We start from the raw sequence: 17,011 nt of genomic DNA, 5'->3' as shown, positions 1-17,011 counted from the left end.
AGAGAGAGAGAGAGAGAAAGAGAGAGAGAGAGAGGAGTGTGAAGTGCAGTGACAGCCTAACTAACAATAGTCTGAACCTCTACTGTCTCTCACCAGTCAAGTACATCAACACAGTACACTCCTCTGCTACCACAACACAATACACTCCTCTGCTACCACAACACAATATACTCCTCTGCTACCACAACACAATACACTCCTTTACTACCACAACACCAACACAATACACTCCTCTGCTACCACAACACAATACACTCCTCTGCTACCACAACACAATACACTCCTCTGCTACCACAACACAATACACTCCTCTACTACCACAACACAATACACTCCTCTACTACCACAACACAATACACTCCTCTGCTACACACAATACACTCCTCTACTTCTACTTCCACAACACAATACAGTCCTCTACTACCACAACACAATACACTCCTCTAGGTGATGTTCTAGAAGTGTTAGGTGATGTTCTAGAAGTGCTAGGTGATTTCTAGAAGTGCTAGGCGATGTTCTAGAAGTGCTAGGTGATGTTCTAGAAGTGTTAGGTTATGTTCTAGAAGTGTTAGGTGATGTTCTAGACGTGTTAGGTGATGTTCTAGAAGTGATAGGTGATGTTCTAGAAGTGTTAGGTGATGTTTTAGAAGTGTTAGGTGATGTTCTAGAAGTGACAGGTGATGTTCTAGAAGTGTTAGGTGATGTTCTAGAAGTGTAAGGTGATGTTCTAGAAGTGTTAGGTGATGTTCTAGAAGTGATAGGTGATGTTCTAGAAGTGTAAGGTGATGTTCTAGAAGTGTTAGGTGATGTTCTAGAAGTGATAGGTGATGTTCTAGAAGTGATAGGTGATGTTCTAGAAGTGATAGGTGATGTTCTAGAAGTGTTAGGTGATGTTCTAGAAGTGATAGGTGATGTTCTAGAAGTGTTAGGTGATGTTTTAGAAGGGTTAGGTGATGTTCTAGAAGTGATAGGTGATGTTCTAGAAGTGTTAGGTGATGTTTTTGAAGTGTTAGGTGATGTTCTAGAAGTGATAGGTGATGTTCTAGAAGTGTTAGGTGATGTTTTAGAAGGGTTAGGTGATGTGAGTGTGTGTACCTAGTAAGATTATTATAGTGTTGCGTTTTTATTTCTGACTTTTTTTAAATTCTATTTTTTCCCAGGTATTTTTTTAGATCTGTTTTACTAATGACAAATCAACCAATGGTTGCACACCATGTCATCAAGTGTGCAGTCTGACTACTATACCATGTGATGTGGCTGACATGTAAAATACCTTGCAAGGTTTTTCAAACAGGTTTGATAATCATTTTATTTTCAGTTGACAAAACATTTTTTTCCTGATTAGTTTAACTTTCCATTTTAGTTTACTATAATAACCTTGGTACCTAGAGGTGTCACCAGTAAAACGGGATATTGTCAGCGTGGATCTGTCTGTACCACTAACACTTGTTGAGAGGTCAAAACCCCCCTAACCAGGGGTCAACTCAGGCAATAAGGTTAAAGGTCAGATGGTCAAAGGTGAACAAATCATTACAGAGAAGGGAAAATGTATACAGTGCATTCAGACCCCTTCCTTTTTTCCACATTTCTGGGAAGATCTGGGAAGGCTAAGAAAAAAATGCAGCATTGAAGGTCCCTAAGAACACAGTGGCCTCCATCATTCTTAAATGGAAGAAGTTTGTAACCACCAAGATTCTTCATAGTGCTTGGCCACCCGGCAAAACCGAGCAATCGGGGAGTAGGGCCTTGGTCAGGAGGTGACCAAGAACCCGATGGTCACTCTGACAGAGCTCCAGAGTTCCTTTTTGGAGATGGGGAACCTTCCAGAAGGACAGCCACCTTGGCAGCACTCCACCAATCAGGCCTTTATGGTAGAGTGGCCAGATGGAAGCCACTCCTCAGTAAAAGACACATGCCAGCCTGCTTGGAGTTTGCCAAAAGGCACCTAAAGGACTCTCAGACCATGAAAAACAAGATTCTCTGGTCTGATGAAACCAAGATTGAACTATGGTGGTGGCAACATCATGCTGTGGGGATGTTTTTCAGCAGCAGGGACTGGGAGACTAGTTAGGATCGAGGTAAAGATGAACGGGGCAAAGTACAGGGAGATCCTTAATGAAAACTCCATAGCGCTCTGCTCCATAGCGCGCAGGACCTCAGACTGCGGCGAAGGTTCACCTTCCAACGGGACAATGACCCTAAGCACACAGCCAGGAAAACGCAGGAGTGGCTTCTGAATGTCCTTGAGTGGTTCAGCCAGATCCCAGACATGAACCCGATAGAACATCTCTGGAGAGACCTGAAAATAGCTATGCAGCGACGCTCCCCATCCAACCTGACAAAGCTTGAGATGATCTGCAAAGAAGAATGGGAGAAACTCCCCAAATACAAGTGTGCCAAGCTTGTAGCGTCATACCCAAGAAGACTTGAGGCTGTAATCACTGCCGAAGGTGCTTCAACAAAGTACTGAGTAAAGGGTCTGAAAACGTATGTAAATGTGATATTACATTTTCAATTTTGTACCTGTTTTTGCTTTGCCATTACGGGGTATTATGATGTCATTACGGGGTATTGTGATGTCATTACGGGGTATTGTGATGTCATTACGGGGTATTGCGATGTCATTACAGGGTATTGTGATGTCATTACGGGGTATTGTGATGTCATTATGGGGTATTGCGATGTCATTACGGGGTATTGTGATGTCATTACGGGGTATTGTGATGTCATTACGGGGTATTGTGATGTCATTACGGGGTATCGTGATGTCATTATGGGGTATTGTATGTAGATTGATGAGGGGAAACAAACAATAGAATCAATTTTAGAATAAGGCTGTAACGTAACAAAATGTGTAAAAAGTCAAGGGGTTTGAATACTTTCCGAATGAACTGTAGATGAAAAGGAAAAGCTAATAAAATGTCTTCTTGGAATTGCTGAGCAGCAGTAAGAGGTGAAAGGTAAGGAGGGTGGGTAAGGCCCACATACAGAGGTAAGGAGGGTGGGTAAGGCCCACATACAGAGGTAAGGAGGGTGGGTAAGGCCCACATACAGAGGTAAGGAGGGTGGGTAAGGCCCACATACAGAGGTAAAGAGGGTGGGTAAGGCCCACATACAGAGGTAAGGAGGGTGGGTAAGGCCCACATACAGAGGTAAGGAGGGTGGGTAAGGCCCACATACAGAGGTAAGGAGGGTGGGTAAGGCCCACATACAGAGGTAAGGAGGGTGGGTAAGGCCCACATACAGAGGTAAAGAGGGTGGGTAGTAAGGCCCACATACAGAGGTAAGGAGGGTGGGTAAGGCCCACATACAGAGGTAAGGAGGGTGGGTAAGGCCCACATACAGAGGTAAGGAGGGTGGGTAAGGCCCACATACAGATGTAAGGAGGGTGGGTAAGGCCCACATACAGAGGTAAGGAGGGTGGATAAGGCCCACATACAGAGGTAAGGAGGGTGGATAAGGCCCACATACAGAGGTAAGGAGGGTGGGTAAGCCCCAATGTTCTCTTCATACTCACTATGTCGTCTGTAGCGTCTTTAACAGCCGTCACAGACAGCACCAGGACCAGAGGGACCACGGTTGTGAACCAGGACAGAGAGGAGATTGCAGGAATCACCTACCGCAGCACATCCACAACATTCAACAAATGCTTAGGTAACATTTAATAACCCCCCAGAAAAAAGATAGGGAGCAGAGATTGGTATTGGTTGTAAATGGCGCTGATATGAGCTCGACCTATGCAGTTAGTATGCAGATAAAAACACACACGGGAACGACACAAGCCTAGACATAGACGTTCAGAACAGGACAGAATAGATGACAGGAAGCCCTTTACTAGATCCATAAGACAGAGGTCTACCTACACGTACAGTATATGGCTCTGCTCTCTACTAGCCTCCATAGTTGTTTCTACATACTGTAAGCTGTGATGAGTTCTCACTAGGTCAGGTATGTGTTGTGTGTGACCCTGTACATGACAATGAGACTTTGCTAAAATTCTAAATCAACTTCCTGTTCTGAGTACGTCACTTCCTTAATCTTAATACACTTCACTCAGTCATATCTTGTTTTCTTACTGACTATAGCTCTACTCTGTGAATCACATCAATCATATCAATCATAGCAATCTGCTCAGCACTAACATGGGCCTGATAAGCATTTATATGTAAGCTAAAAGTGCGTGTGTGTGCGTGTGCGTGTGTGTGTGTGCGTGTGTGTGCGTGTGTGCGTGTATGTGTGTGTGTGTGTGTGTGTTCCACTCACTTGGAGTAACAGCAGAATGAGGAAGTAAGCGTTGGCGATCCTCTGGAACTGTTCGAAGAGGTTGAGTGGCAGGAAGTTGAATGTGTTGTACTTAGACGTCTTAATGGCATTAGTCTGGAGGAGGGAGGGAGGGAGAGAAGGAGGGAGGGAGGGAGGGAGGGAGGGAAGGATGGAAGGAGGGGGAGGGAGGGAGGGAGGGAGGGAGGGAGGGAGGGAGGGAGGGAGGGAGGGAGGGAAGGATGGAAGGAGGGAGGGAGGGAGGGATGGAGGAGGGAGGGAGGGAGGGAGGGAGGGAGGGGGAGGGAGGGGAGGGAAGGAGGGAGGGAGGGAAAGAGGGAGGGAGGGAAGGAGGGAGGGAGGGAAGGAGGGAAGGATGGAAGGAGGGAGGGAGGGGAGGAGGGAGGGAGGGAGGCAGGGAGGGAGGGGAGGAGGGAGGGAGGGAAGGAGGGAGGGAGGGAAAGAGGGAGGGAGGGAAAGAGGGAGGGAGGGAAAGAGGGGAGGGAGAGAAGGAGGGAAGGAGGGAGAAGAGATCATATTATGCCTATGAAGTTTAAAGTGACAGGACACCATCCAAATACCAGGGCTTCCTCTATTTCGCACATCAGATGGGATGTAAGGTTGCCATGGTTATTTCTCTGCTGACTGGGCAGGCATTGGAATGGGCTACGGCCGTCTGGGAGAGGAGAGGAGGAGCTAGAGTCTTATGAGGGGTTCATGGCTCTGTTTAAGTATATTTTCGATCATCCCGCGGCGGGCGGAGAGGGAGGTGAAAGTCTGCTTCAGCTCCAGCAGGGGAGTCAGACAGATGCTGAGTATGTGCTCACCTTCCGGACAGTAGCAGCTCCAGCAGGGGAGTCAGACAGATGCTGAGTATGTGCTCACCTTCCGGACAGTAGCAGCTCTAGCAGGGGAGTCAGACGGATGCTGAGTATGTGCTCACCTTCCGGACAGTAGCAGCTCCAGCAGGGGAGTCAGACGGATGCTGAGTATGCGCTCACCTTCCGGACAGTAGCAGCTCCAGCAGGGGAGTCAGACGGCTGCTGAGTATGCGCTCACCTTCCGGACAGTAGCAGCTCCAGCAGGGGAGTCAGACGGCTGCTGAGTATGCGCTCACCTTCCGGACAGTAGCAGCTCCAGCAGGGGAGTCAGAGGTCACACGTGTTCCCGCGGCGGAACAATGCAGACGGATACAGCTGGGGATCTGTCTGTACCGTGGCCAGGGAAGGCACAAGCGCCAGCGGTGTCCGTTACGTCAGAATCCGGGATCAACTAGGGCAGGGGGACGGTCACGTGATGTTACATCCCCTGGACCAGGAGTCAGTATTCCATCTACTGCTCTTCCTGTCAGACTCTTTTGAGTACCCGTCACTCTGGCTGACTGTCCCTCGTGCCCCGTGTCTACAGCTTTAGTGGATTCCGATGCCGGAGGGAACTTTATGGATCAGGCCATTGCCTCCTCTCTCAATACTACTACCTACCCGCTCTCTTCTCCTTTTCCGGTTCAAGACCATAATGTGTGGCCCTAATACCCCCCATTGTGCCCTTGGGCTGAATATAAAATATTTCATTCCCTTCTCCCTGCGTGCTACGTGCACCGAAGCACCTCTCACTCACATGGCTCTCCATCCTCTGATCAGGTCCTTCTCACAGGCTACAAGTGAAGACCGGCACATCAGGGACGCAACTAATGCAATTCCGAGGCGCATAATGAAGATATTGGAAGAACTGTCCACATTTACTTTTCATCAGCCAACAAGATGAGTAGGCCTAACAAACAACAAAAGCATTAGCCTATGTCAATCTAATATCCACAATAGTACAAAAGTTGACCTATTCTGTGGGAGAAATAAATACTCCAAACAAGAAGCTGTGTTCTAATAGCCATACTAACATACTGTATACTACATACTTAATCAGTATACACTACACACTATTAGTTCATTTTAATATATGTAAATGAATGGTATTCTTTCAGTGGAGCGTACTAGCGCTTCGCATGTTTACCGGACGTTGATGCTGTTACTATGCAACTTCTTGCTAGCTTGTTAGCATAACAAATGACTAGCTGGACATCTTAGGACTTCATTAACCATGTCCATTGACAACACACAATAACTATACTACTTAGCTAAAGCTAAGAATGATAAGAATAATCAAGTCAATAGGCTGCGTTTGTAAAGTCACTCTGGCTATCTACTCTGATTTTCAAAGCACTCTCGTCTGAGTGTGCCAGAGCACAGAATAACTGATGAATTTACGAACACCCGCTGAATATGGACGGTGTCAGTAAACATTGACAAAAAAAGCATAATTAAATTGTTGCCAGCAGACAGTTACAGTCACCAACACTCTGGACAACATGAAAACAGCCTAAACAGCTCTGCTAGGGAGAGTAAAATGGTCAGAGTGAGGTGTTCTCTCATTATGTGTCTGGAAGTAGATAGCAAGCTAGCCAATGTTAGCCAGTTAGGTGCTCTACTGCAATTGTGAGGTCAAAATGCTTGGATCTTGGCCAGAGCGTCCAGTGTCAGAGAGTGAAACATAATTTACTAACACACAGTTGGATAGTTAGTTAGATAGCATATATGTAGTTAATATACTGGCAAGTTTCATGTATTAGTAGCCAACTAACGTTAGGTAGCTAGCTAACATACCGGTACGTAGTGCTGTAATGATATGCTATGCGGTTCATAAGGATAGCGTAGCTAACAAATTGTCAGCCAAGTGTAACGTAAGTACAGTTAGTATGAGTACTGTATTCGAACACAGCTCTATTCTGGGACAGTTGTGAAATGCGATAGATCCCAAATGAATACAACCACTAGTATCAAAAAAACTTTTCTGAATGTTAAGCAATGTTCTGGCCTTTCTAGGGAGTTTTTCCTTGCCACCGTGCTTCTACACCTGCATTGCTTGCTGTTTGGGGTTTTAGGCTGGGTTTCTGTACAGCACTTTGAGATATCAGCTGATGTAAGAAGGGCCTTATAAGTAAAACAAATCAAAAATAAATAAATAAGCAGATCAGAACATTTAGCTTAAAACGTTGATAAACTATGAGGCTATTTGTGCACATGGCAGTAGGCTATATGTCACGGTCGTCCTCCTCTTCATCTGAAGAGGAGAGGCGAGATGGATCGGAGGACCAATATGCAGCGTGGTAAGTGTCCATGGTTCTTTTAATACGGAAATGTACACATGAACAACTGACTACAAAAACAAGAAACGTGTGAAAACCTAAACAGTCCTATCTGGTGCAAAACACAGAGACAGGAACAATCACCCACAAACACACAGTGACACCCAGGCTACCTAAGTATGATTCTCAATCAGAGACAACTAATGACACCTGCCTCTGATTGAGAACCATACTAGGCTGAAACATAGAAATACCCAAATCATAGAAAAACAAACATAGACTGCCCACCACAACTCACGCCCTGACCATACTAAATAATGACAAAACAAAGGAAATAAAGGTCAGAACGTGACACTAGAAACGCAAATGTTCCATTAGCGGGAAAACACCATCATCATCAAAAAGATCATCCTCAAACTTCCTCAAGCTTATGTACGCCAGTTAGACTCTACACCCATTGTAAAGTGGATTCATGTGCTTCATTTTAAGAAGTTATTTTGGCCCCTTTAGTTGTGATACCAACCTTATCAAAACATATAGGCCTATATCACAAAAATGATCATGCACCTTTCTCGAAACAGGGGCAAGTGGGAAAAAAAGACATCATCTATGCACTTAAATAGCAACTGGAGGACGCTTTACACCTGGTTCATTTTCATGCCAGCCAGGTAGGCTATACTCCTGTTGTAAAGAAAAGCAATGTGCTTAATATTAGGAAAGTTGAGAAATAAATATAGTAGGTCTAGCCTATAGAAAGCTGATGGGATCCTCCTCTTTTTAATAGAGGCCATCAATCTGTTTTCTCACGCAATTGCATAGCCTATAGAAATGTTGTGCCACATGAGCTCATGGGCTCTCAGGAAGTGTTTGATTAGACTTTTGAGAAGATTTGCATTGATGTCAGAGTGATTTCGAAGGGGGTTCCAGGCAGAGTGCTGAGTTCCAGGCAGTTAGCAAGTTTGGTAAGCTACCAGAGGAGACCAGAACAGAACAGACCAGTGCAAATCAGACCAGACCAGAGCGAACCAGAGCAGAGCAGAGCAAACCAGACCGGACAAGAGCATAGCAGACAAGATCAGACCCCTGGCAGCCTGCCAGCAGCATGATAATAACCAGACAGTGACATGTATAGTCTGGTCACAGTTGACTAACTCAACACACAAGAGCATACATGCACTAAACTCACCGCATACTTGAAGGAGAGGTTATACTCTCTGTCGTTTGCCCTCAGTTTCCTCTCCAACTCTGAGAGAGAGAGAGAGAGCGCGCGAGAGAGAGAGAGAGAGAGAGAGAGAGAGAGAGAGAGAGAGAGAGAGAGAGAGAGATAATATGACATTTTAAATGTCTTTATTCTTTAGGAACTTGTGTGAATGTAATATTTTCTGTTGTGTTTACTTCACTTTTGTTTATCCATTTCACTTTCTTTGGCAATTTAAACATGTTTCCCATGCCAATAAAGCCCCTTGAATTGAATTGAGAGTGAGAACAGGACAGCGGGTGTGGTTGAAATAGCCAAATCCAGTCATTTGAAGGGGTGTCCACATACACATACACTGTATATACAAAAGTATCTATAAACCAACGGCAAATTTCTAAATATGAAATGTCATGAGCGCAGTCAAGTCCGGAGACTCCCAGCAGCTCCTTTACCACTCTCTTTCTTCTTGGCATAGTCTAGACCAAAGAACGACATATTTTCTGCCTCTTCTTCGCGCTCTTCATCTACGCATGGTATTAATCTAGGAATGGGAGAGAACAGGGTTAGTTGTAGACTAAAATACCCATTCACTTAATTTAACAACCCCTGAATACAAGTAACAGACAGACAGTATCATCCCAGGGCGAAACATCCTAAATGAGATACTTCTGCTTCTCATGCGGGAGTGTTTTGGAGTTAAAGTACCCAATGAGGTGTCCAGTGCCAATTACAAGCCCAGCTTGGGAACATTTGGGAGAGATTTTACTTGTAGTTGATGGCTTTGTAATGGAAGGTTTGGAAATCGCTTCCTCTTAGGTGGTTGTAGAATTTAACGTCTCTTTTCTGGATGTTGATAATTAGTTTGTATCTGCCTAATTCTACTCTGCATTCTCTCTCTCTCATTATATACCCTTCTCTCTCAATATAATCAACATATCCTTTCCATCTGTCTGTGTATGGCCTGGCAGTTTCATCAGCCTCCTCAACCTTTGACCTCTTCCCTTCGTACAGGGAGGGAGGGAGAGGTGGTGGTGAGTCAATGGGTGTCAAGCCCTGACCTTAGAGAGCCTTTTTGTTTCTCTATTTGGTTAGGTCAGGGTGTGATATTCGATTTTTTGTTTTCTAGGTTTCTTTATTTCTATGTTTTGGCCGGGTGTGGTTCTCAATCAGGGACAGCTGTCTATCGTTGTCTCTGATTGGGAACCATACTTAGGCAGCCCTTTTTCCCTCCTTCAGTGTGGGTAGTTAACTTTGTTTGTGGCACTTAGCCCTGTAAGCGTCACGGTTGTTGCTTTTTTTTTTCTTTTTTTCTTGACTACATTTTAAATAAAAATAAAATGTACGCTCATCACGCTGCACTTTGGTCCACTTCCAACGACACCCGTGACAATGGGAGGTGCCCCTTCAAAATATCCATAAAAAGAATGTGTGTGTGTGTGTCAAATCACATCAGCAACTACCAAACACTACATGCTGCCTCACTTTTTTGCTTCAAGGATTTTTATAGGAAAGGTCACATTTTCTGAGAATATTTTTGGGATGATTTGGGCAGTTGTGCCTTTACAGACTTCAAACAAACATTCTTCCGAAAAATCTGCTAGCCAGTATCAGGGATGACACAACACTCTGGCAGCCAGTGTGTGTAGTCGGTTAACATTGACATTTTAGTCATTTAGTAGACTCTCTTATCCAGAGCAACTTAGATTAGTGAGTGCATACATTTTCATTTAATTTAACACTTTTTTCATACTGGTCCCCCATGGGAACCGCCTCTCAGGATTGGCTGTCATGGTGAACTCAGTTTTGGACATATTTATAGCACACGCGTGTGTATTTAAGAATGTGTGTTTTAAATCAGAGACACACAGAGGCCCAAGTCTGCTAAAATACACATGCACGCACACACACACAGGCACACACACCACACACGCGCGCACACGCACACACACACACACACACACACACACACACACACACACACACACACACACACACACACACACACACACACACACACACACAAACACAAAGTCCCTTTCAGTGTCAACTTCAAGCCTACCTTCCCTCTATCATCTATTCATTGTGTAATGCCCCCCAAATACACCAAAGTCAAATAGTCCCCTTATTTAAACAGCCTCCTGAAGACAACCATACAGGCCCCTAAAACCACTACACATTTTCCATCCCAGTCTGTGGTCCGTTGCCAAACAGGGCACATTGTTAAAGCAACGAGGAGGAGCTGATTATATCCAACCACACCCACTCTAGTGCTTTAAATATCATCAGGATAATGTCAGCATGATAATGTCAGCAGGATAATGTCAGCAGGATAATGTCAGCATGATTATGTCATCAGGATAGTGTCAGCATGATAATGTAATCAGGATAATGTCCGCATGATTATGTCATCAGGATAATGTCAGCATGATTATGACATCGGGATAATGTCAGCACGATAATGTCAGCATGATTATGTCATTAGGATAGTGTCAGCAGGATAATGTCCGCATGATAATGTTATCAGGATACTGTCATCAGGATAATGTCAGCATGATTATGTCATCAGGATAATGTCAGCATGATTATGTCATCAGGAGAATGGCAGCATGATTATGTCATTAGGATAGTGTCAGCATGATAATGTCAGCATGATAATGTCATCAGGATCATGTCAGCATGATTATGTCATCAGGATAATGTCAGCATGATTATGTCATCAGGAGAATAGCAGCATGATAATGGCAGCATGATTATGTCATTAGGATAGTGCCAGCAGGATAATGTCAACAGGACAATGTCAACATGATAATGTCAGCATGATAATTTCACTAGGATAATGTCATCAGGATAGTGTCAGCAGGATAATGTCAGCAGGATAATGTCAGTAGGATAGTGTCAGCGGGATAATGTCAATAGGACAATGTCAACATGATAATGTCAGCATGATAATTTCACCAGGATAATGTCAACAGGATAATGTCAGCAGAATAATGTCAGCAGGATAATGTCAGCAGGATAATGTCAGATATTCCTCCAGAGTGATCTTATAATCACATCCTTCATAAGGTCTGATCATGCTTTAATTCTAAAGGTCAAAATGTTAATTTATGAAATGTTAAGTTTATTAAAGCTTCCAGCCTTGGCAGCTTCCACACATACTCACAGCAAGAGCACAGAGAGGCAAGGCTGCTGAGGAATGAGAAAGATGGTAGCCTATGTGTGTGTGTGTGAGACAGAGAGAGAAATTTGGAAGTAGAGCATGCTTGTGTATGTGGTTAGCCCACCTCAGCCCACCTTCACCACAGGAACACAAAGAAACCTGACCAAGAAGGAATCTTTTGTATGCATTTTTTTTCTTTCAAGGACAGCTTTACTAAGGGCTCTACTGCTGAAGTGTTACAAAAAGTTCTACAGCTGCACCATCGAGAGCATCCTGACTGGTTGCGTCACCACTTGGTATGGCAACTGCTCGGAATCCGACTGCAAGGCGCTACAGATGGTAATGTGTATGGCCCAGTACATCACCGGGGCCAAGCTTCCTGCCATCCAGGAACTCTATACCAGGCGGTGTCAGAGGAAAGGCCCTCTTCACATGGCTGTAAGGTCACACAAAACTCACAATGGCTGCATTAGATGTTGTCATTATTGTTACATATCTGTTACACATACATACACACAATATCTACATTACTAACTCAGTTACCCACTAACTACCACATAAAGTGAGACACTGTGTTCATGCCTCCAACTCAATTATCAAGTTTGCAGATGACACAACAATAGTAGGCCTGATTACCAACAATGACGCGACAGCCTACAGGGAGGAGGTGAGGGCCCTGGGAGGGTGGTGCAAGGAAAATAACCTCTCACTCAACATCAACAAAACAAAGGAGCTGATCGTGGACTTCAGGAAACTGCAGAGAGAGCACCCCCCTATTCACATCGACGGGACCGCAGTGGAGAAGGTGGAAAGCTTCAAGTTCCTCGACGTACACATTACTGACAAACTGAAATGGTCCACTCACACAGACAGTGTGGTGAAGAAGGCGCAACAATCTCAGGAGGCTGAAAAATTTGGCTTGGCACCTAAAACCCTCACAACATTTTACAGATGCACAATTGAGAGCATCCTGTTGGGCTGTATCACGGCCTGGTACGTCAACTACACCGCCTGCAACCACAGGGCATTACAGAGGGTGGTGCGGTCTGCTCTACGCATCACCAGGGGAAAACTACCTGCCCTCCAGGACACCTACAGCACCCGATGTCACAGAAAGGCCAAAAAGATCATCAAGGACAACAACCACCCGAACCACTGCCTGTTCAACCTGCTATCATCCAGAAGGCGAGGTCAGTACAGGTGCATCAAAGCTGGGACCGAGAGACTGAAAACAGGTTTTATCACATTAGAGGCTGCTGTCCTATACATAGACTTGAAATCACAGGCCACTTTAATAATTGGAACACTAGTCACTTTAATAATCTTTTAATAATCTTTATTATTATAATCTACATATTTTGCATTACTACAGGAAAATAGGCAAGCAGCTTGGTGAGAAGGCAACAACTGTTGGCGCAAATATTAGAAAATGGAAGAAGTTCAAGATGACGGTAAATCACCCTCGGTCTGGGGCTCCATGCAAGATCTCACCTCGGGGGGCATCAATGATCATGAGGAAGGTGAGGGATCAGCCCAGAACTACACGGCAGGGCCTGGTCAATGACCTGAAGAGAGCTGGGACCACAGTCTCAAAGAAAACCATTAGTAACACACTACGCCGTCATGGATTAAAATCCTGCAGCGCAAACAAGGTCCCCCTGCTCAAGCCAGCGCATGTCCAGGCCCATCTGAAGTTTGCCAATGACCATCTGGAGGATCCAGATGTATGATCTCTGTAATCCGTATGATCTCTGTAATTGCAAACAAAGGTTTCTGTACCAAATATTAAGTTCTGCTTTTCTGATGTATCAAATACTTATGTCATGCAATAAAATACAAATTAATGACTTAAAATCATACAATGTGATTATTTGGGACTGTAGCAATGGTGGATTAATAAAATAAATACCAAAATATTGTTTTTAAGTGGACTTTCCCTTTAAGGTTATGATAATCTAGGTTGGACCTGGGCAAAAGAAGGCTGATCAGAAATCAGGGGTTAGGGGAGATACAGAGATTGTGGTGATGAGCCATGGGGGCACATAAAAAACGATAACATCTTATGTTTCACCGAGACGTGGCTGAACGAAGAAAGGGACAATATAGAGCTGGCGGGATTTTCCATGCACCGGCAGAACAGAGACGCTACCTCTGGTAAGACGTGGGGTGGGGGTGTGTGTCTTTTTGTCAATAACAGCTGGTGTGCGATGTCTAATATTAAAGATGTCTTGAGGTATTGCTCGCCTGAGGTAGAGTACCTTATGACAAGCTGTCAACCACACTATCTACCAAGAGAGTCCTCATCTGTATTATTCGTAGCCGTCTATTTACCACCACAAAGCGAAGCTGGCACTAAGACCGCTCTCAACCAACTCTATAAGGCCATAAACAAACAAGAAAATGCTCACCCAGAAGCGGTGCTCCTAGTGGCCGGGGATTTTAATGCAGGCAAACTTAAATCAGTTTTACCAATTTTTTTACCAGCATGTCACATGTGTAACCAGGGGGAAAAAAATCCTAGTCCACCTTTACTCCACACAGAGAGATGCATACAAAGGTCTCCCCCACCCTCCATTTGGCAAATCTCACCACAAATCTATCCTCTTGATTCCTGCTTACAAGCAAAAACTAAAGCAGGAAGTACCAGTGACTCGCTCAATACGTAAGTGGTCAGATAACGCGAATGCTATACTACAGGACTGTTTTGCTAGCGCAGACTGGAATATGTTCCTGGATTCATCCAATGGCATTGAGGAATACACCACCTCAGTCATCGGCTTCATCAATAAGTGCATCGATGACATCATACCCACAGTGACTGTACGTACATACAGTACCCCAACAAGAAGCCATGGATTACAGGCAACATCCGCATCGAGCTAAAGGCTAGAGCTGCCGCTTTCAAGGAGCGGGAGACTAATCCTGAAGCTTCTAAGACATCCCGCTATGCCCTCAGACAAACAATCAAACAAGCTAAGTGTTAATACAGGATTAAGATCCTACTACACTGGCTCTGACGCCGGATGTGGCAGGGCTTGAAAACTATTACGGACTACAAAGGGAAACCCAGACATGAGCTGCCCAGTGACGCGAGCCTACTAGATGAGCTAAATGCCTTTTATGCTCGCTTCGAGGCAAGCAACACTGAAGCATGCACGAGAGCACCAGCTGTTCTGGATGACTGTGTGATAACACTATCGGTAGCCGATGTGAAGAAAACCTTTAAACAGGTCAACATTCACAAAGCCGCTGGGCCAGACGGATTACCAGGACGTGTACTGAAAGCATGCACTGACCAACTGTCAAGTGCCTTCACTGACATTTTCAAACTCTCCCTGAGCGAGTCTGTAATACCTACATGTTTCAAGCAGACCACCATAGTCCCTGTGCCCAAGAAAGTTAAGGTAACTTGCCTAAATGGACAAAAGGAACACCTATGTGAGAATGCTGTTCATCGACTACAGCTCAGCGTTCAACACCATAGTGCCCACGAAGCTCATCACTAAGCTAAGGACTCAGGGACTAAATACCTCCCTCTGCAACTGGATCCTGAACTTCCTGATGGGCTGCTCCCAGGTGGTAAGAGTAGGCAACAACACGTCTGCCACGCTGATCCTTAACACTGGGGCCCCTCAGGGGCGTGTACTTAGTCCCTTCATGTATTCCCTTTTCACCCACGGCTGTGTGACCAAACACGACTCCAACACCATCATTAAATTTGCTGACGACAACAGTGGTAGGTCTGATCACCAACACCGATGAGATGGCCTATAGGGAGGAGGTCAGAGAACTGACAGTGTGGTGCCAGGACAACAACCTCTCCGTCAATGTGAGCAAGACAAAGTTCCTTGGTGTCCAACTCACCAATTAACTATCATGATCCAAACATACCAAGACAGTCGTGAAGAGGGCACGTCAAAACCTTTTCCCCCTCAGGAGACTGAAAAGATATGGGCCCCCAGATCCTCAAAAGGATCTACAGCTGCACCATTGAGAGCATCCTGACCGGTTGCATCTCCGCCTGGTATGGCAACTGCTCGGCATCTGACCGTAAGGCGCTACAGAGGGTAGTGCGAATGGCCCAGTACATCACTGGGGCCAAGCTTCATGTCATCCAGGACCTATATAATAGGTGGTGTCAGAGGAAAGCCCATCAAATTGTTAGAGACTCCAGTCACCCAAGTTATAGACTGTTTTCTCTGCTACCGCCAGAGAAGCGGTACTGGAGCGCCAAGTCGAGGACCAAAAGGCTCCTCAACAGCTTCTACCCCCAAGCCATTAGGGGGGTGAACAATTCATAAAAATCGCTACCCCCCCCCCAACTGCTGCTACTCGCTGTTCGCTTGTTACCTATGCATAGTCACTTCACCCCAACCTACATGTACAGATTACCTCAACTAGCCTGTAACCCCGCACACTGACTCTGTACCGGTACCCCCTGTATATAGCCTCCACACTGACTCGGTACCGGTACCCCCTGTATATAGCCTCCACACTGACTCGGTACCCCCTGTATATAGCCTCCACACTGACTCGGTACCGGAACCCCCTGTATATAGCCTCCACACCGACTCGGTGTCGGTACCCCTGTATATAGCCTCCACACTGACTCGGTACCGGTACCCCCTGTATATAGCCTCCACACTGACTCGGTACCCCCTGTATATAGCCTCCACACTGACTCGGTACCCCCTGTATATAGCCTCCACACTGACTCGGTATCGGTACCCCCTGTATATAGCCTCCACATTGACTCGGTATCGGTACCCCTGTATATAGCCTCCACACTGACTCGGTACCAGTGCCCCTGTATATAGCCTCCACACTGCCTTGGTACCGGTACCCCCTGTATATAGCTTCCACACTGACTCTGTACCGGTACCCCCTGTATATAGCTTCCACACTGACTCTGTACCGGTACCCCCTGTATATAGCCTCCACACTGACTCGGTATCGGTACCCCCTGTATATAGCCTCCACACTGACTCGGTACCGGTACCCCTGTGTATAGTCTCCACACTGACTCTGTACCGGTACCCCCTGTATATAGCCTCCACACTGACTCGGTACCGGTACCCCCTGTATATAGCCTCCACACTGACTCGGTACCGGTACCCCTGTGTATAACCTCCACACTGACTTGGTACCGGTATCCCCTGTATATAGCCTCCACACTGACTCGGTACCGGTACCCCCTGTGTATAGTCTCCACACTGACTCTGTACCGGTACCCCCTGTATATAGCCTCCACACT

At 45.6% G+C, this 17,011-nt stretch overlaps 1 pseudogene; it reads right to left on the bottom strand.

Moving 5' to 3' along the window:
• The window catches only part of LOC121846408, an 84,370-nt pseudogene that overhangs the window by 63,245 nt on the left and 4,114 nt on the right, over positions 1–17,011 (bottom strand).

The sequence above is a fragment of the Oncorhynchus tshawytscha genome, linkage group LG04, assembly GCF_018296145.1.
Source record: "Oncorhynchus tshawytscha isolate Ot180627B linkage group LG04, Otsh_v2.0, whole genome shotgun sequence".
In the NCBI taxonomy this organism is placed as follows: Eukaryota; Metazoa; Chordata; class Actinopteri; order Salmoniformes; family Salmonidae; genus Oncorhynchus; species Oncorhynchus tshawytscha.
This window is presented reverse-complemented; position numbering and strand designations above follow the sequence as displayed.